The 8201-nt window shown below is 48.2% G+C and overlaps 1 pseudogene; it reads left to right on the top strand.

Moving 5' to 3' along the window:
• Positions 1-1432: 1432 nt before the first annotated feature.
• Positions 1433-2151, top strand: LOC137327768 (putative nuclease HARBI1; annotated as a pseudogene).
• Positions 2152-8201: the final 6050 nt, after the last annotated feature.

Below are 8201 nucleotides of genomic sequence, written 5' to 3'. Positions count from 1 at the left end.
AAACAGGAGTAGGCCATTCAGCCCCTCGAGCCTGTTCTGCCATTCAATGACATCATGGCTGATCTGTATCCTAACTCCATCCACCCCCCCCTTGGCTCCATATCTTTCGTAAACAATTTTACAACACCAAGCTATAGTCCAACAATTTTATTTTAAAATCCACAAGCTTTCGGAGGCTTCCTCCTTCCTCAGGTGAATGTGGAAATTTTCCACATTCCACATTCACCTAAAGTTTCCACATTCCACATTCACCTAAAATTTCCACATTCACCTGAGGAAGGAGGAAGCCTCCGAAAGCTTGTGGATTTTAAAATAAAATTGCTGGACTATAACTTGGTGTTGTAAAATTGTTTACAATTGTCAACCCCAGTCCATCACCGGCATCTCCACTCCATATCTTTCAATAGCTATTGCTAGCAAAAATCTGTCGATCTCAGATTTAAAATGATTAATTGAGCTAGCATCTACTGCTTTTTGTGGGAGAGAGTTCCACACTTCCACCCTTTGCGTGAAGAAATGTTTCCTAACTTCTCTCCTGAACGGCCTGGCTCTGATTTTAAGGTTATGTCCCCTTGTCCTAGACTCCCCCACCTGCGGAAAAAAATTCTCTTTATCTATCCTATCAATTCATTTAAAAATCCTAAAAACCTCAATTAAACCACCCCTTAACCTTCTATATTCCAGGAAATACAAATCTGGTTTATGTAATCTCTCCTCATAATCTAACCCTGGTAACATTCTGGTGAATCTGCGCTGCACTCCTTCCATGGCCAATATATCCTCTCTAAGCTGCAGTGCCCAGAACTGTACACAGTACTCCAGATGTGGTCTAACCAGGGCTTTGTATAGCTGTAGCATAACTTCCTCCCCTTTATATTCTAGCCCTCTAGTTATAAAGGCTAACATTCTATTAGCTTTTTTGATTATTTTTTGTACCTGACTACTACATTTTAGTGATCTGTGTACATGGACCCCTAAATCTCTTTGGGCCTCCACTGTTCCTAGCCTTTCACCATTTAAAAAATACACGGATCTCTACTTTTTTGTTCCAAAATGGATGACCTCACACCTACCTGTGTTGAAATCCATCTGCCACAGTTTTGCCCACTCATTTAATCTATCAATGTCTCTTTGTAATTTTATGCTCCCGTCTACACTAGTTGCTATGCCACCAATCTTTGTGTCATCGGCAAACTTGGATATATGGCTGTCTATCTTATCTAAGTCATTAATAAATATAGTGAATAGTTAAGGCCTCAGCACAGATCGTTGTGGGACACCACTAGTCACTTCCTTCCAATTCAAGTACATACCCATTATCCCTATTCTCTGTCTTCCAGCGCCTACCCAATCTCCTAACCAAGTCAATATTTGTCTTCAATTCCACGAGCTTTAATTTTAGCGAACAGTCTCTTATGTGGAACCTTATTGAATGCTTTCTGGAAGTCCATATAAAGTACATCCAGACATTCCCCTGTCTACTACTTTAGTTACTTTAGTTGACCACATTGCTGGATTCTCCAGGGTGCAGGGTACCATACACAGCACATACGTGGCACTGATGGGGCCAAAAATAGATCTGTTGACAGTTGGGAACAGGAACGGGTTCCATTCATTGGATCTTGTGATTGTCTACGATGCCAACCAGAATATCCTGCATGTGAACGCCAGCTGCCATGATACATCCATTCTGAACCACACTACACTCGCTGACCTCTTCCATCAGGACAACCATGTCCACGGCGCTTCAGAGACAAGGCTAACCCCCTGCAACCATGGCTCATGACTCCACTGAGGCAACTGAGAACAGAGGACACATATAACCAGGTCTACGCTGCAACAAAACTTGCGGTGGAGAGGACCGTAGGATTGTTGAAGAGCAGATTTCGGTGCCTGGACAGATCCGGCGGAGAAGTGTAGTACACGCCCCAAAGAGAGTCGCGAGGATCACCATAGCATGCTGAGCTCCACGCAATGTTGCACTGAAGAAAGGCCATCAATTCAGGTTCGATGAGGAGGAAGCATGACTGCCTGAGGAAAGGGAGCTGCGGGACCCAGCAATCCGGGAGGATGAACATTCGGAGGGATCATCCCTAGCTGCCTGCACGGGCCATCTGAAATCAGGCTGCGCTGAAGATGTTCAAGCACTGAATGGCTTCAGAGGTGTAACGCTCCGTCACCTCTTTCTGTGCCAGTTGCCAAGAAAGTGATCTTCCTTCAAACTATCAACCTCTGCTACCATCTGCTGAGCAGCTCTCAATGCCCCAAAAGGGCTATGCCAATATTCATCACCTGAGTAGAAATGTCCACATTAGCTGATTGCTCTCTTTCAAAAATTACTTTAACTTTCATAAATAACAAAATACAAGATCATTGCAAATGTAGTCATAAAAAAAATGGGGGCAGAACTCACTCCTGAAATAACGGAGGAGCTCAACAGCGCTGCCAGTTTTTAGTGGTAAATCGAAGGACCAAGTTCCCGCGTTTGCATATGCCCAGTGAAACGCTAACATCGTGAATCTGCTCCTCGTGGTAAGCGGGCGATATCACAGTTTTGAATTAAAGGGCTCATCGGGTTGGGGGTAATATATTAGCCTGGATAGAGGATTGGTTAACAGACAGAAAAGAGAGTAGGGATAAACAGGTCATTCTCAGGTTGGCAGGCTGTAACTAATGGGGTGCCGCAAGGATCGGTGCTTGGGCCTCAGCTATTTACAATTTATATGAATGATGTCGATGAAGGGACCGAGTATAATGTATCCAAGTTTGCTGACAATACAAAGCTAGGTGGAAAAGTAAGCTGTGAGGAGGACGCAAAGGGCCCGATATTAGGAGGGAGACGGGTTGTCAGCGGGGGGGGGGGTCAACTGGGCGCGTGGGTAACGCGCCCAGTGAATTCGGGGTGCTCCGCACGCGATCACAGCCTAATTGAAGTTAATTACGCGTGCTTCCGGGTTTCCCGTTCCAGACCTGTGCAGCCGGCGCACTGCACACCCGCATCACAGGCTGTCAGCAGGAGGAGCCCTATTTAAAGGGGCAGTCCTCCAATGCTCCTCTTGCAGCAAACAACCAAATTGGCAGCATGGAGAAGCCCAGAGGCAAGGCTGCTCCAAGGTTCTCAGACTCCTCACTCCAGGTGCTGCTCGATGGGGTGAGGAGGAGGAGGGAAATGTTTTTCCCAGCGGACGGGAGGAAGTGGCCTGCCTCTGCCACCAAGAAGGTCAGGCTCGAGGTGGCAGAGGAGGTCAGCAGCAGAAGTAACATCTCCCGAACCTGGGAAGATGCAGGAAGCGCTTTAATGACCGAACCAGGTCAGCCAAAGTGAGTATACTTACGCATTCTCCCACACTCCGTCTTCCACATCACCTCCACCACCACACAACTCCTTCTGCACTGCCACCACAACGCTCTCACATCACTCCTCATATCCACTCAACCATCATCCTCACCTTGCCTGCACTTACTCACCGCCCCAGTTCCCAGTCGAACACTACCACGCAACCCAATCCTCATACAATCTCATGGCTGTGTCTCACACACACCCTCCCATGCATCTCCCTCACGGTCACCTCCACCCACACCAATGCATCAAGTGGGTCACTATGCAACCATCACTCAATCACACCTCTCTGTGTTTTGCCTTGATAGGAGAAGAGATGCCAGAAGGCCCAGAAGACGGATGATGGCGAAAGGGGACATGGAAGTGGGGACGCCACTCAAAGCGCTTCCACGTCTCACCCGTTGCCCCCCTCTCAACCAGTACCCGCAATGCTGCCTCCTGTCCAGGTGCTCGAGTCTGCACCTGCACAGGTGCAGGTGGAGCAGTCTTTGGAGAGGCCCTCACTGGCACCGAAACCGAGAGGGTGTCTGCACAAAGCATCTAATCGGTCAGGGCATGGACAAGAGCAACCTGCCACTACCTCTGCTCCAGCCAAAGGGGAAGCACCATGTAGAAGTAGTAGGAAGCGTAAGGCAAAGGTTTTGTAAGCACAAAGGGGATGCACAAGGGTGTTTGACGATTTGTCATATTTTTTATTTATATTTGTTTTCTTTCACATTCACAATAAATTTTATTATTATCACCACTACTGCCACGTCTTGCCCATTCTTGACTGGCTTGTGCAATAAGGCCCTTTCATAAGGTTCACCATGAACACGCACACTTGATGCCACCCATTGGGTCACTCTACAGTGGGTGTAGGCGTAGTTGCAGGACTGTTTTGTGCAGGGGTGGAGGAGGGGGCTGGTGTGGCCGCTCCTCTGTCCAGGTGGTGAGGACTGGACTCTTCACACTGTCTGATGTTAGGAGAACCGTTCACATATCAGTGACTCCCTGGCCTCACAAGCAGCCAGGTGAGCCGCTGTTCTGCCCATGGGTTGCTGCTCCTCCTCGTCCTCGGCCTCCTCCTCCTCCTCAATCTGGGTGGCAGATGTGGATGGGGCCTCCTCCAGCGGCAGCCCTCTCTGTTGTGCCATGTTGTGCAGGGCACAACAGACGACTATAATGCGACCCACTCTGTCTGGTGCGCATTGAAGCGTTCCCCCAGAATGATCAAGGCACCTGAAGTGCACCTTGAGCTGCTCTATAGCATGCTCAATTGTAGACCCAGTAGCGATGTGGCTGTCATTATATTGACGCTGTGGCTCAGTGGTGGGCTTTCTCAGAGGTGTCATGAGCTAAGTGTGCAGGGGGTATCCCTTGTCCCCGAGGAGCCAGCCCTTGTGGGTGTTGGGTGAGTGGAAGAGGGGCGGGATGTTGGACTCCTTGAGGATGAAGGAATCGTGGCAGCTGCCAGGGTATCTGGCGCACATGTGAAGGAATCTCTTGCGTTGGTCACAGATGAGCTGAGTGTTCATGGAATGATAGCCCTTCCTGTTGATGAACAGTCCTGGCCTTTGTGGAGGTGCTCATATTGCTATATGGGTGCAATCGATTACATCCTGCACCCGTGGGAAGCCAGCCACAGCGTGGAATCCCACTGCCCTCTCTATCTGGCTGAGGTCATCCATGGGGAAGTTGATATTGTGCGAGGCCCTGCAGAACAAGCCATCGGTGACCTGCCTTATGCACTTGTGTGCAGACGACTGAGAGACCCTGGTGATGTCCCTGGTGGCACCCTGGAAGGATCCGGAGATGAAGAGGTTGAGGGCAGTGGTGACTTTGACAGCGACAGGTAAGAAGATGCTGCTCAGTCCATCCGGGAGCAGCTCGTCATTGAGGAGGCTGCAGATGTCCGCGACTACCTGGCGACTGACTCTGAGCCTCTGTATGCACTGCTCCTCAGAGAGGTCCAGGAAGCTGAGCCTCGGTCTGTAGACCCTGTGGCGAGGGTAGTGCCCTCTGCGACGCATCTCTCTCTGCGGTTGCCCTCCCTCCTGCTGTGCAGGTAGATGTGTCACAGCACTGTGTTATGGAGCTCCACGTGTCTGAGGTGGACGGCGTGGCCGGCGAGGCCGGTGATGCTGTTCGTCCTCCGAGGAGGTTATGACTGCAGCTATGGCGTACCCCATCTGGAAGATGTACGTTTGAGGGGGTCCGCAAGATAGGTAAATGTGTCTGCACACTAGAGTTGAGGTTGCAAGTTGGTGATTTTTTTGTGTTAGGAGGAGGGTGGTGCAGACCAAACTTTGTCCAAAGTGACAGAGTGGCCTCCTGCAATGAGTGAGGGTCTCCCCCCCTCCACCTGTCAAATGGACCTTTGCAGCTCCCACAGGTTGGTGGCTGCCACATGTCTATTTCAACTGGGAATGTTTCCCCCAGTACGAGAAACACGCTCAGTTGAGATGAAAACCCCACCCCTCCTAAAATATCCTCCCAATCAGGTCGGCTAACAGGGGCTGCGCGTGCATCTAAGCGTGTCATTGGGGAACCCGGAAGTGGGTGGGTTGGAGCCAGGCTCCAGACCCACCCCAGGAATCCCCAATTTTCGGAGCCCCTCCCGCCACGAACGCACCCGCTCGGCCATCCTAAAATCAATCCCAAAGAGTCTGCAAAGGTATATAGACAGGTTAAGTGAGTGAGCAAGAAGGTGGCAGATGGAGTATAATGTGGGGAAATGTGAGGTTATTCACTTTGGTAGGAAGAATAGAAAAACAGAATATTTTTAAAATGATGAGAAACTATTAAATGTTGGTGTTCAGAGAGATTTGGGTGTCCTCGTACAAGAAACACAGAAAGTTAGCATGCAGGTACAGCAAGCAATTAGAAAAGCAAATGGCATGTTGGCCTTTATTGCAAGGGAGTTGGAGTGCAAGAGTAAGAAGTCTTACTACAGTTGTATAGGGCTTTGGTGAGACCTCACCTAGAGTACTGTGTACAGTTTTGTTCTCCTTATCTAAGGAAGGATATACTTGCCTTAGAGGTGGTGCAACAAAGGTTCACTAGATTGATTTCTGGGATTAGAGGGTTGTCCCATGAGCAGAGATTTTGAGTAAAATGGGCCTATACTCTCTGGAGTTTAGAAGAATGAGAAGTGATCTCATTGAAACATGTAAGATTCTGAGACAGTTTGACAGGGTAGATGCTGAGAGGTTGTTTCCTCTGGGTGGAAAGTCTAGAACGAGAGGGCATAGTCTCAGGATAAGGGGTCAGCCATTTAAGACTGAGATGAGGAAGAATTTTTTCACTCAGAGGATTGTGAATCTTCGGAATTCTCTACTCCAGAGGGCTGTGGATGCTGAGTCATTGAATGTATCCAAGGCTGAGACAGATAGATTTTTGGACTCTAGGGTAATCAAGGGATATGGAGATTGGGCGGGAAAGTAGAGTTGAGGTTGAAGATCAGCCATGATCTGACTGAATGGCGGAGTAGGCTTGAGGGGCCCTATCGCCTACTCGTGCTCCTATTTCTTATGTTTTTACGTTCTTATCGCACGCTGCAATCAGGGAAATCATTGTTAAAGTGTAAACTTGCTCATTTGCCCAGCTGGAAGGCAACTAATTACGCCACCAAACAGGTACACTTAAAAATACCAGGCCTAAACTAACCTTTAACAGCACGGATAGTCTTAATGACTGCCAAACAACTAAAAATTAACTTTTAAAAACGTGGAAGTGTAAGATTCTCAAAATTCACAGATCCCCCAAAACTCGGAGAAAAACCCTAAAAAACCCTGAGTATGGGAAAACTTTGGCAATTGACTATAAACCTAAAATGGAAGGATAGTTGAGAGGTCACCAGACGAAATCAACAAAACACACACCGTGGAGCTTCAGACATGTCTCTGTTTTAATGCAAAACGGACAGCAGGGGGTCGACAATCACTCCCATTGAAAGAGGCAACTTTTCCAGACATGGTGGGGCCATGCCTTTGTTTTAAAGCAAAACCATCAACACCTAGGACGTTGGATACAAAAGGAAGCCTTATGTGACAAGCTCTAAATCAGAATTAAAACAATGACCCATTGGGAGAAGCAATTTGCAATATGATTGGGACCATCAAAAAAAGCCATCAAAGATTCTTAAGGGCTTTGTAAGAACTGTTTAAACAGACCATTGTAAGAGAGACATCCACAAGGCGAAAGCTCTCTCTCTCTCTCCCTCTCTCTGGCTTGCTGGCTCTGGTGGGCTGCTTGTCTTGGTTCTGCCTGTGTCTGGAAAGAAGAGCAGTTTCCAGCAGACAACAAGGAAAGCAGTTCGACAGGGAAGGACAGCAGCTCTAGAAGCAGGCCGACACACAAGAAGAAACCAGAGCAACAGTCCCAGTGACCATCAGACACCTCGCGGCAACAAGGGCCTTACGAAACAACCAACCGAATATTACCACCAACCAACCGGGTAATATTGAGCCACCATGACCAAAGTAAACCAACTCGGGAGAAAACCGAAGATCCGCAAAGTTTCCACTCTACAATCTATTTCTGACTTACCTCTGGGTGAATTACTGTCAAGGTTTCGTTTGGTGAGCATTATCCCTGGTCTTTTAGAGTCCAACCTAACTAGTACAGTGGGATTGGGAAGGGTGAGGTATCCTTCCGACTGTAATTTCCCTCGCGTGTACTGAAGTGTTCCCCATTTTATTAGAGCGTTAAGATTGTTGTGTTGTATTTCCTCTCTTGAATAAAGGTCAAAGTTTCTTGTACCAAAACCAGTTGTCTGCTGCACTTTGTCACAACCCCCAAATAAGTCCAAGGTCTAGAACCCAGGGAGTGGGAGCGATTCAGACCCCTCAGAAGTCAGAGGTGAAGCTGACACACACCA

Source organism: Heptranchias perlo, chromosome 12 (assembly GCF_035084215.1).
Source record: "Heptranchias perlo isolate sHepPer1 chromosome 12, sHepPer1.hap1, whole genome shotgun sequence".
In the NCBI taxonomy this organism is placed as follows: Eukaryota; Metazoa; Chordata; class Chondrichthyes; order Hexanchiformes; family Hexanchidae; genus Heptranchias; species Heptranchias perlo.
This window is presented reverse-complemented; position numbering and strand designations above follow the sequence as displayed.